This window comes from Macrosteles quadrilineatus, unplaced genomic scaffold (genome assembly GCF_028750875.1).
Source record: "Macrosteles quadrilineatus isolate MER2022 unplaced genomic scaffold, UCM_ALF_1.0 Scaffold_30__1_contigs__length_1495292, whole genome shotgun sequence".
NCBI lineage: Eukaryota > Metazoa > Arthropoda > Insecta > Hemiptera > Cicadellidae > Macrosteles > Macrosteles quadrilineatus.
In genome coordinates, this window is record NW_026542623.1 from 108519 (window position 1) to 127793 (window position 19275).

A 19275-nucleotide genomic window follows, 5' to 3' on the forward strand; every position below is an offset into this window, starting at 1 on the left:
CAGTATCATTAACAGGTAATGTTCTCATATAGGGTATTATATCGACAAACCAACCAATCACTCGGTCATTGGCTGTTATATTGTAACTTGATTACCCGTTATAATCCCGTTTGTAATACCTTTTATTTCACTTACTCAAATTATACTAATGGATCTATTAGAGAAAATTGTCATAGCTATAATTGTAATAATGTTTCTAAAGGGAATATAATATATGTTTTAGACGTTAATCGATATAATTAATTAAAGCTCAGCGATTAAAATCAAGCTAATTTAATAAAATTAGTTTATTTAATGTTAAATACAAAAAGATAGATTAGTTCTCAGTTTTTCTTTTATTTATCTTTCTACCTCTTACAAAAAAATCTTAAAAATATGTTTTAATAATCTCACAGCTCAAAGGTTTAAATTAACATTTTATCTACATTGTCAAATTGTTGTTCGTCCTACTGATAAGCAAACTAGATATATAGTTTGGAAGATTGTAGTTAAAGGGTGCCTTTAGCTTTAAGGCTTACACTAAAGCTTAAAAGTGGCACACACACTGCACGTGCCATTCTTTATATGGCACGCCATTCTCTGGCACGGTTTTTTATTTTTATTTGTTTCCCACACACTTGATCTTCAGTGTAGCCTGCAACGTGCTACATCACATAGTTTGTTTGTACAAATGAAATGCAGAACACACACATATAGCATGTTTCAAGGACATACTTAATTAATTATTAAAAGATACTAACTAGACAGAACTAAACCGCCTTAGGTTTAGTTGTTTCATATAGGCTAGTGAAGATTTAAATCTTTGGAACCACTTTTATTTGTAAAAGTGAAAGACAACTTAGAAACAGACAATTTTATTATACGAAAGATTGGTACGAAACCAACCCTCATTCTATTTTCTTACCAATTATTTGTAAAGAATATGCGTTTTTAGATTATAATGAGCAGATTTTATTGTTTTGTTGTAAAATAAGTTTTTTTTGTTTCAGGAGGAGAAAAGAGGCGCATCATCCTTTCAGTCCCGTGAGTTAAATTATTTTTAATTATTATTATTTTGGAGATAAAAGTCTTACCTGTGATCTTTATATACCTATAATAAAAGCCACGACTAGAAGCTATTACATTGGTCACTTCAAGCAACAGAGGTCTTGAAAGTGGGACGTTTAAACGGATTTGGTAGACAAACGCCAAACTGTTTGTTTACACTTCTTTGACCTTCCCCACTTCACAAAGAGTGCGGCGAGCAAACATTGTTGGCTTTTAAATACTCGGATGTAGAAAAACGTTGTTAAATGCCACGCGGTTGATAAATTTATTGAATTGAGAGCGTTGTCGTGATTAATGTTTCGATCATAATGTTTGATTATATAAGTTTTCAGCATTTAAAAATAGCTTTAAATACTGCCTACATAAAATGTGGTTTGTGACGTAGCATTGAAATTAATGCTTTTTAGGCATCAATTCTAGTACAGTAGTACAGTTTTGATTAACTGTTTGAAGTTCCATCAAGAATTGTTTACAAAAAAACCAAACACCAGTTTGGTGTCGGTTTTAATGGCCATAAATTACCTGTGTATCTGAAACAATCTAATGAAATATTAAAATGATCTTTTATAATTAATATAATCTTTATGGCGATCCATTTGACCTATATTCAATAATAATTAGTAAACACGTTGCTCGAAATCGAGCAATTGCAAAGATAGTAAAGTATCTATTTAAAAACAAATAAAAGTCATCATAACTTCCGATGAGTTTAAAAGACTTTGAATCGAAAAATAAACAACAGCAATTCAATTATACAGCTGATCAAAATGTAAACAATTATGTTCTTCATAAGGATAACATGGGAGCTTTAACAGCCACTGGTACAGAGCCCAAGGGACTTAAAAAAAATTAAAGGTCAGTTTGCAAATCTACGCGACACGCTCTTTCCAATGAGACGTCAATGGATAAAATCGGTTAAGAAATGGCGGAGGAGTTCAACCGACAAAGTTTCATGTAGCGTATTAATTATATAGATTATGTCCTGTGTAACGGGGGGTTGTGATTACCAAATGCAATATAATTAACAATGATGTCCCAAGCATACAAAAAAATAAAAACAATGGAGGGAGTTCACTCGTCAAACAATATATTTAAGCTCCAAAGTAGTATTTACTTAGTATAGAAATGCCAAATGAAATGTAATCTGAAAGGGATAAATTGAACTCATCTAAGATAAACTCGAGTACTTTTGACGGAGTTAATGAACTAATCAAAGGATCAATCATCGAATTTATTTGTACCTAAAGACAGGTTTTCAAAGTAGTTGTTAGAGATTTTTCTACATTTTAAAGATCAAAGTTAATTTTCAAGTACAATTAAGATTTAAAAATTAATTATGTAATAGTGAACTGAAGAATCATTATAAATACAGTAAATTGTAAAAATGATCTATTTTACGTACTGTTGACAGGCATGTTAATGTGATTTCCATGCAGTGGTAGGAAAAATCCATTTCCAAACAAATATAATATTGAAAAAACCAGAAAATCATTAAATTCACGATACTTCAAAACGTTATTATATGTCCCTGTAAATTAGTATATTTCATACCAAAACCTCTTTAAATGTGTATAAAATGTTTCCAAACTAAATACCTGGATAAACTATTATCAGACATAGAGTAAAATGTAATCCCTTAATTGAAAGTAATCCATCCGCTCCGGATAAAGCTATAAAAGTTTAAGAGCGCAACGTGAACAGCTCAGAACTGGGATCTTCTTTCTCGTTGGTTAAATATTAACAGGACCTCCGTAAGTGAAAATCAGTTGCTCAAAATAGAAGCTTATCTTTGATCTCCTCTCGATTTCGACTCCAATTTCGTATGGTCTAAAAATTACGGAAGATAGATGGTGTAGCTGAATTTTTTTCAAAAATAATACTTGACGAATGAAAATAGTTTAGAAATCTCAAAGTTTTGGTTGTATACACAATTAATACGATCTAAACCCATACACACGTTACAAATTTGCATAAATCTAGTCACACGAACTTTAAATTAACGAGCTACTTTGAACAAACTACAATACAATTTCAATTTTCAAAACCATGTTTGATTTCGTAGGCTAGTAACTGTTATTGTTAAAAGATGTTGAAGGCAATTATTTTACTTAAGCTTTTTACTATTAATTTTCATCGTGCGCATGAAAATCTATTTTTTATCACACGGATGGAAAAACAAAGTTTTAACTAATTTAATTAATGTAAAATTTTGGTGTGTTGGTAGCCTGGTGTAGTGGTTAGCGTCTAATTGTTGGTACGGGAGGGACGGGTTCAAATCCCAATACATTCTCAAACATTTTGGATTTGGTTTGGACCGTTTTCCCTAAAAGCGTTTAAGTACATTTCCCAATAATTCAAGTCTAAAAATTCCACTGGAGTAGACATCAAGAGAGATAGACTCACGTTAAAGCTATAATGTCGATTAACAAACTAAATTGACGAAGTACTTTGTAATTATCCAATGTTAAACCCCCCTTTGATTTCACCATCCACCATTTCTCCAAAGCTGTATTTTTAACCCTCTATTTACATTGAGTTAACCAGCTTTATTCTACGAATTCGACCCTGATCAACCATGTTTTCTCTCTCACTCCTTCTTTTAGGAAACTCTAATTTAGCAGTTCATTAACATCGACTGCAGTTTTAATGAAGTTTTGTTAATTTTTAGTTGTGAATTGGTGAAAGAAAATAAATAAACAATTCTCATTGACGTGAAAATGCAAGCTTGTTTCAGAACGCAATATGCCCCACAGATTCTAGTTATTAGGCCTAACCTCAAATTGATTATAGTAATTAATTTGAAATTTGTATTATTTAATTTTAACTTAACAGTTCACTAAAAACGCACTATAATACTTTTTGTGTAGTAGCAAACGTCATTAAATCTAGTTTAATTCACTTTAAATAGGGTACAATTGGTTTTGTTAAGGACAGATTTTGTGTAAATTCAATCAGAAAAATGGAATTTCACCTAGTCTGTAGGTTTGCTTTGGTGGGGTTATTCAATAAAAGTTTAGCAATTCACTGCTATTAAATAGCATTTGTTAAAACAATGTGTATCGTTGATATGAAATATTTTCTAATATCTTTTCAGAAACATTATTACTCAAAATATACACCTACTAGACTTATAAATTGTCAAAAATCGAGATAGTTTGTTAAGCCTTTATTGTTTAAACCAACTAATAAAAATCCTCACAAATTATTACAATAGGAAATACTAGGAGTAATGAGGTAACCAACTCAATCACTTTGTTGTTCAGTCAACTCTTGTGAAATAATAGTCTGCACTAAACGACAATTGGCTGAGCTATCATACAGTGTGTTACAAAATATTTGCACCATCCTGGGAAATCATAAGAAGTCCACGAGATCGTATCTGTGAAGATATTACACTCTTAAGCTACTTCCATGACAAATCCACACTTGGAAAATAGCACATTTGTCTTTCGTTTGATTCGAAAACATTGGTGATTACTCAAAAATTTTAATCATAAATTAAATTTTTAAAGGTACTTAAAAATCATCAATCATTCAATTAATCCTTTAGGCTTGCTAGTAGATATTTAATATTCATCGCTAGTATGTATAGAGTTATTGCTTTTGTTTGTACTGATGTTGTTTATTTTATTTTTGTTGTTGTTGTATCTATTTTAGTTATTTTATTATGATATTGGTGAATTGGTGATTTAATTTACTTAAATGATCATTATGTGAAGAAAGGCCCGTAAAGTGTTACCCTAAAATAATAGTATGTTGAAAAGTGTATTTTCTGTCCGTGGTGTTTATTAGTTTACACCCCTCCCCCCCCCCCCCAGATACTAAATGAGCTGAAACTGTTTGAAATTTTCCCTTATCATTTAAGAATCTAGATAAAAATTGATATTTGGAATGCGCACGTTTTACTTGAGTATCTAGATTCAAGCAGAAAACAGGAAAAATTTAGCAATTTCCAAAGTGTTGTGTTACGTTTCTTATAATTGTTTGAAATCAGAAGATTACCAGTGGGTGCAGATTAAATAAACGTTGGCTGAAACAAGAAAACAGGTTAGTTGAATCGACCGCCTAACCAAACACAACTCTTTGTCCGCAAAGCTATCACAACCCATTTGTATGCTAATTGACTATAGGTGTTCAGTGTCTACGCTACGTTCAACAATAAGGGACTATCTGATAGACTGTCATCATTGGTCATCATTGGTGGACAGACGAATTTTGAGTAGCAGTAACAATGTATTGTATATTGACAAGATAGAATATTTTATTATAATATAAAAAAGTGGCAAAGTATATTAATTCCTTGCTTGAATTCTATATACAAGGAATTTAACTGTTCATTATCAGTATATTGTTCAGGAAAATAGCCTTGCTTACTTCAAAAATCACGCATACCCAAAAAGTACACAAACTTTTTTTTTTACAACAAGCAAAGAAAAGAAATATGACTTAAAAGTCTGAATAGGATAATCGTATGAAATTGAAAATCCATTAATACATTTTGTTGGCTACGATTAAAAAACAACAGAAATGAAAAGCTTAATCTTGTTTATTGTTTATGCTAATTACAAATCCTAATTTCATGTTAAAAAATTAAACAAGGTACAGTCAAATTAAGTTGCTAAATTTTAACAAACCTGCCTAGTAATTTGGGTAAGAGGCTCTAAATATCACCCAAACCTTTATAAAACGTCACAGAATATCATCTTAAAAATGAATATAAATTTTCTTTACACAAACTGTTGTCAAAATAGAAAAGACAAATGGTTTTAAATCGAATTCGTGTAAACACTAAGAAGTGCAGACCAAGAATCAATTACTCATTTTGATATATTGTGAATCAGTAACCACTGGTATAAGAAATGAATTTTAGAAGAAATACTTAGTTTTGATCACACTTTTTGTATTAATAATTTTGTATAGTAACAAAATATACTTTTTTCTAGATGTGTAAACACTATATTTACACGTAGCCTTATAAAGTTGAGTTTGTTCTCGTTTCCCTTTGTACACAAAAATGCCAAACTTGAAAATGAATAAGAGCTACAACATATATTTTCTTATATTCGGGCATCACAAATATAACTTAGACATGTTTTAAGACGAAGATGCACCTAATTATGACTAAAACAACAATGGAATGCATTAGAAAATGTTTATAACTAATAATACTTACTTGAAGATTTTTTTGTCCTAGGACTCTATACACGAGCCCAAAATTGTTTTTCACGTTACTTCAGGCTAGACCTAGGGGTTACGGCATTATCACTTAGATAAAATACATTGGTATTTGGCAGGATTTGTACCCGGGACCCCAGGAACCGGAGTCTCGCGCTATAACCACTAGACCAACTTGCTCCCCGCATACTTGAAGATTAAATGGATTACAAACACAATGCGAGTAGATATAATAGGACAATATGACCCCACTTTCGGCGTTTTAGAGGCACTTTTAGGGCACTTTTTATAGGGGAAAAATGAGAAAAAAATGGAAGAGCTTTTTTTGGCCACTTTTTTTAAAGATCCAGCTCTCGACCTATACACCCCTATATAAATTTTCTACTTTTGTTAATACTAAAAATCACGTCTGGAATATGGCTCATTTTTTGGCCACTTTTTTAAAAGACCTGGATCTCGTCCAATACAAGCCTATATAAATGTTCAAACTCTATTAAAATTTCAAATCCACATCTATTCCCATGTATATTTTCAAAATCATGTGAGGTTTGTGCGTGAACTCGGGCATGCTTATGGCTATGCGTAAACTATGCCTGACTCAAATGAATGACTGTGAGTGTAACCTAATGACCCCAATCAAAACCAATTGTCAACATTCTCTGCCTGTCTGGCGCCAGTCTGTCTGGGGCAGGTTTAGACAATTGCCAAATATGTTTGATTGATTGACCTCAATTATTCAATTGTTCAATTTCAGTTTGTTCAATTTCCATTGTTAAGTTCTAAATTAATTTAGACAATTTTGTGGTATATAAGGGGGGCATTCTACGGAATCATCACTAACTCTTCCACCTGGATCTTCTTGTTATGGTAAGTCTTTGACATCTAAGCTAGACTAATGTAATATGTTGTCGTGTGTCGGGTCATGGGATCAATTGGTGATGTAATTGATGCTTGTAGGCTACTCATACTCTGTATTTCTTTTAACTTAGGAGTGTAGCTAATTTCCCGAGTCCATTTTTAAAAACTTAGCCGAATTGAGTCACTAAGGAACTTATAAAAATGTATATAAATCTATTTTTAAACACTTAGAGTATTTTGAACAGTCACTAAGGAACTTAAAATGTATATAAGTCTATTTTAAAAAACTTAGCCAAATTCACTCATGAGGGGGACTTTGAGTCAAAAGTTTGCACAAGTTATTATTTAAAAACTTAGCCAAACTTCACGCACTGGGGAACTTTGAGTCAAAATGTGTACAAGTTATTATTAAAAAACTTAGCCGAATTATACTCACTATATAATTTTGTCAAGTCCCTTTTAACATAGGTAACATAGTCTTCTCTATAACTAACACTCACTCTGTATATATGTAGACTCAGTATTCTGAATTGCTAAAAAGTATTTTTATTTAAGATTTTGGATTTAGTTTTGATTTAGAAAATTACAATTGCCAAATCTTATTGTATTAAATTGTTTTGAATATTAAAATTTAAAATTTTGATTTAAATTATTATTTCCCATTAATTGAAATTGTCTAAAATGTAATTTCCACCATATAGAACATGCTAACTTAGTTTTTTTAGTTACATGTCAACTGTGTGCTGCTTCTCTATCCAAAAAAGTAACTTATTTTGTTATTACTATTTTTAAGTGAGTCAAAAATATATACAAGTTATTTTTTTAAACTTAGCCAAATTCACTCACGGGGGAACTTTGAGTCAAAAGTTTGTACACGTTATTTTTTTAAAACTTAGCCAAATTTACTCACGGGGGGAACTTTGAGTCAAAAGTGTGCACAAGTTATTATTTAAAAACTTAGCCAAACTCACTCACGGGGGGACTTTGAGTCAAAAGTGTGCACAAGTTATTATTTAAAAACATAGCCAAATTTTATGCACCGGGGGACTTTGAGTCTAAAGTGTGTACAAGTTATTATTTAAAAACTTAGCTGAATTATACTATATAATTTTGTCAAGTCCCCTTTAAAATAGGTAACACTCACTCTGTATATATGTAGACTCAGCAATCTGAATTGCTAAAAAGTATTTTTTATTTAAGATTTTGGATTTAGTTTTGATTTAGAAAATTACAATTGCCAAATCTTATTGTATGAAATTGTTTTGAATATTAAAATATAAAATTCTAATTCAAATTATTATTTCTCATTAATTGAAATTGTCAAAATGTAATTTCTACTATATAGAAGATACCAACCTATTTTTTAATTACATATATAAAAATGAAGACTACATGTCAACATTGTTTTGCATCGCTCTCCAAAAAAAGCAACCTGATTCGCCACTACAAGGTAATACATAAAATGAAGGTGAAACTGTGCAAAGTTTGTGATATAATCTGTGATAATAACATGGCTCTAAAATCTCATATATTACAAACTCATAAGACTTGTAATTTCTGTAAAAGAAATGTTGTTGGTCATTTTAAAAGACACATCAATTCTTGTAACAAATGTCCATATACAATGATTAAATTTGTTGGTGAATCGATTAAAACTGAACTTAAAAGTACTCTTCAGTCTTGTCCTCTACCGATAAAATGGACTTTAGTAAGGAGAATCAAATTTATAAAATATACAATAGATCAAAATGGAAAATTAGTTAATGAGAAAGAATGTATTGCAGATTTTAGAAGCCTTACTACCTTAACCATTGAGAAGAGAGATTTAAAGCCTCAAATTGAAAATGCTCTTTTAAAGATTGATGCTTCCATACACAAATATCAAGCCGAAGGCAGTGGATGGATTTATGACCATACTAAATATTGGCAGTTGCACGTTTACAAGTATAAGCCCCTAACTCCAAAGTCATATATCCCCACACCAAAAAGTATTAAATTGACAAAAGCAGTTTTAAATATAAAGAATGCTGATAATAAATGCTTCCTTTGGTCAATTTTAGCAGCTTTACATCCAAGGAATGCTAAACATGCTGAAAGGGTATCGAAATATGCACCCTATGAAAATCAGTTAAATATGACAAACATAAAGTATCCTGTTAAAATATCTGATATAGATAAATTTGAAAGACAAAATAATATAAGTGTTAATGTATTTGGAGTTGAAGACCAAAAATTTATATATCCATTAAGAAGAACCAAACTGAATAGTAATGCTCACATAGATCTATTATTATTACTACAAGGTCGTAAATCACATTACTGTTTAATTCGTGATTTTGATAGGTTAATGCTACGGTCTACGAAACAAGACCACAAGAAGTATTTTTGCAAGTTTTGTTTACAACATTTTTACACCAAAGATAAATTAGAATGTCATATAACATATTGTAAGAACTTTGATGCACAAAGAGTGGAAATGTCTAAACAAGATACATTACAATTTAAAAATTATAAATATCAACTTAAAGCCCCATTTGTGATTTATGCTGATTTTGAGTGCTTTATAAACTCCAATATACATATTCCATCGGGATTTGCATTTGTCGTAGTAAAAGATTCTAAGATTATTTCTGAAGAGTTATATAGTGGTGCAAATGTTATGGATGTGTTTTTTGAAAGATTATTTGAGACTTATGATTTTATTAAAAGTCAAATGGCGATATATATTCCCCTTGTAATGACTCCTGAGCAAGAGGCATCTTTCCAAAACTCAACACATTGTCATATTTGTGAAAAGCCTCTATATTTTGATAGGGTACGAGAACATTGTCATTCAAATGGCCAATACCGTGGAGCTGCCCATAATGATTGTAATTTAAACTATAAAGTAACAAAGAAAATACCAGTATTCTTCCATAACTTGAAAAATTACGATGGACATTTAATAATGCAACACTTGGGAAAATATAATCGTAAATTAAATTGCATAGCCAAAGATATGGAAAAGTACATTTCATTCTCTGTTGATGATTTAGTATTTTTAGATTCCTACAACTTTCTATCCCTTCCATTATACAAATTAGCTTCCAATTTAAATACATTTAGATTTATAGACAATCCACTACTACAACGCAAAGGCGTATTTCCCTATGAATATATGACAGGACCAGATAAGTTTACAGAGTCTCTACCTCCAATTGAAAAATTTTACAGTACTTTAACTAAAGAACATATCTCTCCCAATGAATATGAACATGCTAAAAATGTCTGGACCCATTTTAATATAAACAATTTACAAGAATATCATGATTTATATCTTAAAACAGATGTATTGCTACTGGCTGATGTCTTTGAGACATTTAGAGACCTGTGTTTAAAAGATTACAAACTTGACCCCGTACATATGTATTCACTTCCAGGACTAACATGGGAGGCCTGTCTTAGAATGACTGGTATAAAATTACAATTATTTCAAGATATTGACATGCATTTGTTCATAGAAAGTGCAATCAGAGGAGGAGTCAGTATGATTTCCACACGTTACGCTAAAGCTAATAATAGATATATGGGTGAACATTATGACCCCAATCAAGAGAGTGTCTATTTAATATATTTAGATTGTAACTCGCTATACTCCACAGCTATGTGTGAGACACTACCTGTGGATGGATTTCGTTGGACGAATGAGATAGACTACAAAATATACAAAAACAATCAAAATGATGAGTTTGGATATATTTTAGAAGTTGATTTAAAATATGATAAAAGCTTACATGATTTACATAATGACTATCCATTAGCACCTGAGAAAATGAATGGCAAATTAATACCTAATTTAAATGACAAAACTAAATATATTTTACATTATAAAGCATTACAAAAATATGAGGAATTGGGTTTGGTTGCTACAAAATACCATAGAATTTTAAAATTTAGACAGTCCAAATGGCTTGCGCCCTATATTAATTTTAATATTGAAAAACGCAAATGTGCTAAAAATGATTTCGAAAAAGACTTTTACAAATTGTTAAATAATAGTCTCTTTGGTCGAACAATTATGAACCAACGCAAGTTTCGTGATATATATCTCAAGGATGAGTCACTATTAACTAAATATGTCACTAATCCAAGGTTCGACTGTAGCAAAAAGTTCGATAACAATTTGCATGCTATACATTTAAATAAATTAGTTGTAAAGTTTAATAAGCCGATATATTTGGGAATGACCATTTTGGATATTAGTAAAGTAATAATGTATGATTTTCACTATAATTATATGTCAAAATTTAAGAACAAAAGATTTCTTATGACAGATACAGATTCTTTAATGTATTCTATAGTTACAGAGGACTTTTACAAGGAAATAGAATGTGACTTGCACTATTTTGATACCTCTGGATATAGTAAAGACCATTTCTTATACTCTGATAAAAATAAAAAAGTCACTGGCAAGTTTAAAGACGAATTAGATGGTCATATTATGTATGAATATTGTGGTTTAAGACCAAAGTTATATTCTTATATTCCTCTAAAATGGTTATATGAAGAAGACAAACAAGCTTTAGAGGTGAAGAAAGCTAAAGGAGCTGATGGTGCTACAGTTAAACATCTCCTTAGACATCAACATTATTTGAACTGTCTTGCCACTGGGCAAGATTACTATGAGAATGTGACAAGAATTAAATCTACAAATCATCATCTTCAAACCTTAACTATGAATAAGAAAGTACTATCTTTTGACGATGACAAGAGGTTTATTCTTGAAGATGGTATCAATACTCTTGCACTTGGTCATTATAAAATTGATCAAACATAAATCTATATTTGCCATTATTCTTTAACCTTTCTTTGTCTATTACAAAAAAGCCATATTTAGTTTTATCCCAACATTGATGACAGAGATTTCTAAATTGGTTAAATGAAAAATCATTACCAACATGATTGTTATATACATGTTTTAAATTCAAATCATCTTGTTTAAATAATATTAGGAAATTTACATTATCACGTAAATGTTTGTGTACTTTGCTGTAAGATTGACACAAGTAAAAACTGTTAATATTTTTATGTCGACCCATTGAGAAAAATTGTGTAATATTTGGACTATTTATATCATCAAATACAACAACTGACTGTGATTTTACATCATTTGGTGTGATTTCACAGTCAGTAAACGTGTGTAATTTCACTTCGTCACACAAACTAAATATTTCAATTATTTTTTTATATTTTTCTTGTTCTAAAGATTTAGATATTAAATATAGATTTGTAAATTTTAATCCTTCCTTTCTTACAATTAAATTATAAATTACAACCGTTTTCCCACTTCCACTGGGACCACAAATAACACATCGAATATTGGTAGGAAAAAGACCCAACTTCTTTGGTATATTTTCCTTAGTATGTACTATTTTAAATTTGTGTTTTTGTTGAATAAAAGACATTTTTTATATAATAAAAATGGTAAAAAATAATAAGAAAACATGTAAAAAGGGCAAAGGTTTATTCCTAAAGCCTTACAGGGGTCGAGGGTTATTGAATACTCTTATAAATAACCTTCCATTTCCACTTCACATACCATCATATCGGTACTGTGGACCTGGAACGAATATACGTGAGAATTTAGCTAAAAATGTACCTCCAAAAAATAAACTAGACTCTTATTGTAAAGAGCATGACATATTCTACATGAATAATCCCGATACCGCTGCTCGGAACAAAGCAGACATGAGATTAGCAGACTTAGCTTGGACTAGAGTAACGGCCAAGGATGCAAATCTTGCTGAAAGAGCTGCAGCTTATGCGGTGACAAATTTGATGAAGGCAAAAGCAAAGATGGGAATGGGATTAAAATTTAATAAAAAATATGGACAACTACCAGCTGTTAGAGGCCGCAAAAGACGTGCCTCACTTCCGGGGGGTGTACCTAAAAAACGAGCTAAAAAATCTAACACCAAGAGTAAAAGAGTGCGGAATAGTTAATTTAGACAGTTCATCTGGCACACATTGGACAGCATATCGTAAAAATAAAGATATTGTAATTTATTTTGACCCATTTGGAATCCAACCTCCAAAAGAAGTAATTAAATATTTTGAGGGACATAAAATATTCTATACAACCGATCAAATACAAGATTTAAATAGTTCTATTTGTGGAATTTTATGTTTATCATTCATAAAAAATTTTTGTTTATAAAAATGGATTCATTTACTATAACATTTTCGGGTACAGAGCCAGAGCTAAAGTCAGTGTTCTTTCCTCCCATAGAATTAAATGATGATTATGTAATTGGATTAGTAGATTTTCAAAGTTATAATTCTATATTTAATGTAAAAAAACCACTTAATACTTTAACATATTACAAAGTAGAGAAAAAAACATTACCAAAAGGAGATATCTCAGTTGATGATTTAAACCAGTTATTAAATGGTAAACTTAAAGTTATAATAGATAAAAATGGAGAAGCATTAATTAATACTAAAGTCAAACTTTTATTCAAAGGGCTTATTCCAAAATTAAATCAACTTAAAGGCAACAAATTAACCATTGGAGAAGGTGATGATGTTTTCTATTATGACCACAAAGCTCCAGTTACAATAGAAATTTCTGAAGGAACATATGAGGTGGTTGAGCTTGCAAAGGAAATTCAAAAGCAAATCCCAGACTTTTTCCTTACAGCTAATAATAAAACTATGAAAGCGACATTACTTTCTAGCCACGTGTTTGATTTTACAAAACCATGTTTAGGGTCTGTTTTATTGGGATTTAAAGGTGTTTCTACTCCTGGTGTTCAGTTTGAATCTACAAATAAAATAAACATTAATAATGTAAATGTGATTAGAGTAAAATGTAATATTGCAAACGGGTCCTATTTAAACGGAAACAAATCACACACCATACATAGCTTTTATCCAGAAGCTCCTCCTGGCTACAAAATTATTGAAGTTCCAAGAAATATTATATATTTTCCTGTAAATAAGAGAAGTTTAGATGTTGTCAGTATTACATTTGCCGATCAGCACGACAAGGCAATTGACTTTAATGGAGAAGAAACTACAATTACTTGTCATATAAAAAAGATATGAGAATTTATAAGAATTTATCTATAAGTGCACAAAATGCTAGGTTCCTACGATCAATAGGACTAAAGTTAAAATTTTCTATTAATAAAAATGGAAGATTTTCTAGACGTTACAGGGAAATCCCAATTCGACGATAGTGTGGTTAAAATTACAAATCACTCCTATGTTCCCCACAACACTTTGGCAATAAATAATTCTGATGAAATTCGAATATGTATTAATAATCAAGATTTGCTAACTCTCCCGTGTAGGAGTTATCTGTATATTAAGGGAGAAATTGAAAATCATGATAAAGGTCATTTTATAAATAATGCATTTGCATTCTTATTTGATGAAATTAGATATGAAGTCGCAGGTAAAGAAATAGACATTGTAAGAAACCCAGGAATTTCTAGTCTTATGAAAATATTGAGCTCTTACAATAAAACTACTAAATTGTCAAATGTGGCATTTGATTCTGACACGAATTTAAAAGAGTTCCATAAAAGTGGCAAGTTTAGTACATGTTTGCCATTAGAGCTGTTAATGGGTGTATTCGAGGACTTTAATAAGGTATTAGTAAATGTCAAACAAGAATTGGTGTTAAAAAGATCCAAAAATGATTTGAATTGTATATTAACAACCACTAGTGCTCCAGCCAGTGGCACTGCTGATACGATTCCTAAAATTACACTTAACTCAATTCAATGGGTGATGCCACATGTAATACCATCAGATGGGGAGAAGTTACAATTACAAAAGATGTTACTGCAAAATAAAAATTTGCAAATTGCATTTAGAAGTTTAGAGTTGCATGAACTTCCATCATATCCCAATACTACAAGACATACATGGTCAGTAAAGACATCTTCAAGTTTGGAGAAGCCTAGGTATATTATATTTGGTTTCCAAACAGCTAGGGATAATAGTGCACGAAAAAGAACTGATGAATTTGATCACTGTAAATTAAAAAATCTCAAAGTATTTCTAAACTCTGAATATTATCCTTATAGTGATTTAAATTTAGACTTTGAAAATGGAGATGTCTCTAAAGCTTATGAGATGTTTATGAGATTTAGAGAGACTTACTATAATACTATCCCAGATCCTATGATTAGTAGGGCTGAGTTTATGAAGAAATATCCACTAATTGTAATAGACTGTTCTAGACAGAACGAAACAGTGAAGGAAGGAATTGTTGATATTAAATTAGAGATTGAAACTGCAGAAAATGTGCCAGCAAATACATCTGCATATTGTTTGATAATACATGATAAAGTGTTTGAGTACAATCCTTTGTCAAATGAGATAAATAAAATGTAAATAAAAGATGAAAAACATTCAACAAGAATTGGTTGACTCTGCAAATCAAATACGAGAGAAATATAGAGCTTTAAAACGTGGCAAGTTTCTAGAGGCTGAAGAGAGGTTTCAAACATTCCAACCTTTAATAGAGCCATTACAAGAATTAAAAAAAATCACCAAAACAGAGAGGCCTCGAATGGAGATTCTCCCAATGACTCCATCTAGAATACCAATAATACCAAGATTGCAACCATTACAACAATCTACTCCACAGAAATTAGATTTTGGTCTTTTAGCATCAGACTATTTAGGAAATTACCTCAGTAAAAGTAGTATGACAGACACTACATATGGTATTAGACGAGAAGCAAATAAATTTTTTATTGGAAATAAGGAAGTTGACATTGCCAATGATGATGTTACAATTGCAAATAAAACCTACAAGGGGACAAAAGGTTTGTGGCAATTGTTAACTTTAAAAGAACCTGAGGATTATACTCCGGCTGATTTGCAAAATTATAAAGAGATTTTGGAAGCTACAAATGGACATTTAAAGAGTTACAAAGATGGTGCACCAATTTCAAGTAATAGACATACTAAATATCTTAATATAATTAAACCTCTTTTTAAATCTGTTGGTGAAGGTTTGAGACAAGTGACTGGTAATAAAATAGACTATATTTATTGGGATGATCCTAATGAGCTTGTAGATAGGTTAAGACTTCTTTGGCTAAGTCGCCAAGCCGGTAACTCAGGAGTGGATAATGAAATAGATTCCATTATTGAGGAATTAAGAGAAAGTGGAATTATTTATTAAATAAAAATATGTTTATAGATAAATTTTATCGTTTATATAATCCATATAATAAGCCTGCAGAACCCAGGGCTAGTAGTGAACCTACTTTAAATTTACAAGACGATAGTTGGAATGGTTTAAACCGTAAAATTGGTAATGTTAAAGATGGGGAGTTTGTAGATGATGTATCAACTTTGGGACAGACATTAACTAGAAAAGGTGATGTCTTTTTACAAGGTAAAACTAAATATGAGTTTTTAGAATCTAAGAATAAAAATTGGAATGCTAAAAAACAGAAAATTACTAATGTGGGAAAGGGTGAAAGTTTAGATGATGTGCCCACTTTACAACAGACTTTAATACGAAAAAAAGATGGTACATTTGTACAAGACAATAATAATTATGAATTTTTAGAATCAGAGAATGGTGTTTGGAATGCTAAGAAACGGAAAATTACTAATGTAGAAAAGGGTGAAAGTTTAGATGATGTGCCCACTTTACAACAGACTTTAATACGAAAAGAAGATGGTAAATTTATACAAGACGATAATAATTATGAATTTTTAGAATCAGAGAATGGTGTTTGGAATGCAAAGAAACAGAAAATTAGTAATTTGATGGAAGGTACAGATAGTAAAGATGCTGTGAATGTTTCACAAGTTCCAAAAATGGAAGCAGGCTATTGGAATTTTAATAATAAAAGGTTAGTACGTGTTAAACCTGCCATTGATGACACTGACTGTGTTACAAAAGAACAGACTATAACTTATAATAAAAAACTATATTGTTGGGATGCCAAAAATCAATTTATAAGAAATCTACCAGAGGGGAAACATTTGGATGATATTTGTCTAATGTCACAAGCTATGCATTATGATGGATCGAAATTTGTGTATGGAGAAAAAAATTTTAATTTGATGGAATACAATCCTGATTTATTAGTTGCTGACCCCACATCTTTGAGTGGATTTAAGTATATAGATAATAGACCATATATACCAGAAAACTATGTATTTAAAAGAATGGAAGATAATCTATTGATTGGGGCTAATGGTGATGTATTTAGAGTTACAGGAAAGGATGATGTTATAAAAAATGAATGAAATTGCATACGAACTTCATAAACCTGCAAGAAAGAATTTCATAAGAAGGTCTTTCAAAGTATTAGGTATAAATGAAACCGTACAAATAGATTTAATTGATATGCAAAACTATGCTAGAGAAAATTCTGGCAATAAATATATTTTAACTTTAATAGATACATTTTCTAAAAAAGCTTATGCTGCTCCACTAAAGAATAAGACAGGGTTAGTGGTTACAGAAGCCATTAAAACCATTCTACCAAAGGGGGTTAAAAACATTCAATCTGACAATGGAAAAGAATTTTTTAATCAATATTTTAACAAACTAATGAAAAAATTAAATATTAATCACTATCACACATTTTCTACAACTAAGGCTGCAATTGTGGAGAGGTTTCAGAGAACTTTAAAGAATTGGTTATATAGGGAATTTAGTGCTCAGGGGAGTTATAAATGGTTGGATTTACTTCCAAAGTTAATTCGAAAATATAATAATAAAGTGCATAGATCTATAGGAATGAAGCCTAACCAAGTGAATGTTAAGAATAGTAAATATGTACATGAGAGGTTGACTTCTAAAGTAGAGCAAGTTAAAAAGCCAAGATATAAGGTAGGTGATAGCGTAAGGATTTCCAAGTATAAACATGTTTTTAGTAAAGGTTATACTCCAAATTGGACAGGGGAACTATTTACAATAGCAGAAGTTAAGAATACAAAGCCTGTGACTTATATCTTGAAAGATGAAAATGGCAATATAATCAGGGGAGGCTTCTATACAGAGGAGTTGTTAAAGACCAAGTATAAGGACATGTATTTGGTAGAGAAGATAATTAGGAAAAAAGGTGATTCGTTGTATGTCAAATGGCTTGGGTTCCCAAGTAGCCAGAACTCATGGATTTCCACTAAGGATGTCCAAGGGAGCACGTCATAAGCCGGGAGCATGCCCGAGTTCACGCACAAACCTCACATGATTTTGAAAATATACATGGGAATGGATGTGGATTTGAAATTTTAATAGAGTTTGAACATTTATATAGGCTTGTATTGGACGAGATCCAGGTCTTTTAAAAAAGTGGCCAAAAAATGAGCCATATTCCAGACGTGATTTTTAGTATTAACAAAAGTAGAAAATTTATATAGGGGTGTATAGGTCGAGAGCTGGATCTTTAAAAAAAGTGGCCAAAAAAAGCTCTTCCATTTTTTTCTCATTTTTCCCCTATAAAAAGTGCCCTAAAAGTGCCTCTAAAACGCCGAAAGTGGGGTCATATTGTCCTATTATATCTACTAATGCGCATTAGATTTATATGAACTTCAATTCCAATCCAAGTTCATCAATTCATTGTTTGTTCGTTTTTGTGTTGTGTTTAATTTGTTCAAGGAAAATCCGTGAAAAACCTATAAAGGTTGTATATACAACCTTTAAGTAAGTTTGTGAACACATGGTCTTGGTTTGGTTTCCCCATGAATTTTTAACACGATTTATCCTATCAAGTATACTTTATACTGTAGACAGAGTCAGAAGGAATGGCCATGCAATGTATCACAGAACCGACAAGGCTTAACATAACCGTCGAGGGAGTGCAAATAGCTTGTCTACGGTTATTTTAACACAGGAAAATGTTTTCTAGAAATATATCCACTGTAGTATTTAAAAACTCATATGTTTGTGTTTTCATTGTGTAAACACCAATAGAATACTTTAGATGACAGAGTTTTGGACAAAGTCAGGCTTCGTTAACTTGGAGTGTAGTGTAGTAGGTAAAAGATTAGGTATTTTTTCATCTATGTTGTTAGACAGACCTTTAGAAGCAAATATTGATAATTTCCCATAAAAACAAAAACTAAAATGTACATTATAAAAGTTTTATTCCTGCTGTGTTCTCAAATGGTTTTATATTACACACACATAAAGCTGATCAAAAATAAAAGTGTACACACATTTATAACGGT

General features: G+C 31.0%; 1 protein-coding gene across 1 annotated transcript in view; it reads left to right on the forward strand.

Annotated features, from left to right (window-relative positions):
• The first annotated feature begins 989 nt into the window (after nt 1-989).
• LOC129005681 (diuretic hormone class 2-like) overlaps nt 990-19275 on the forward strand; it is a 122622-nt gene continuing 104336 nt past the window's right edge. The window contains exon 1 of the mRNA XM_054434645.1: nt 990-1023. The gene's annotated coding sequence lies outside the window, so the exon portion shown is untranslated. The remainder of the gene's footprint in view (nt 1024-19275) is intronic.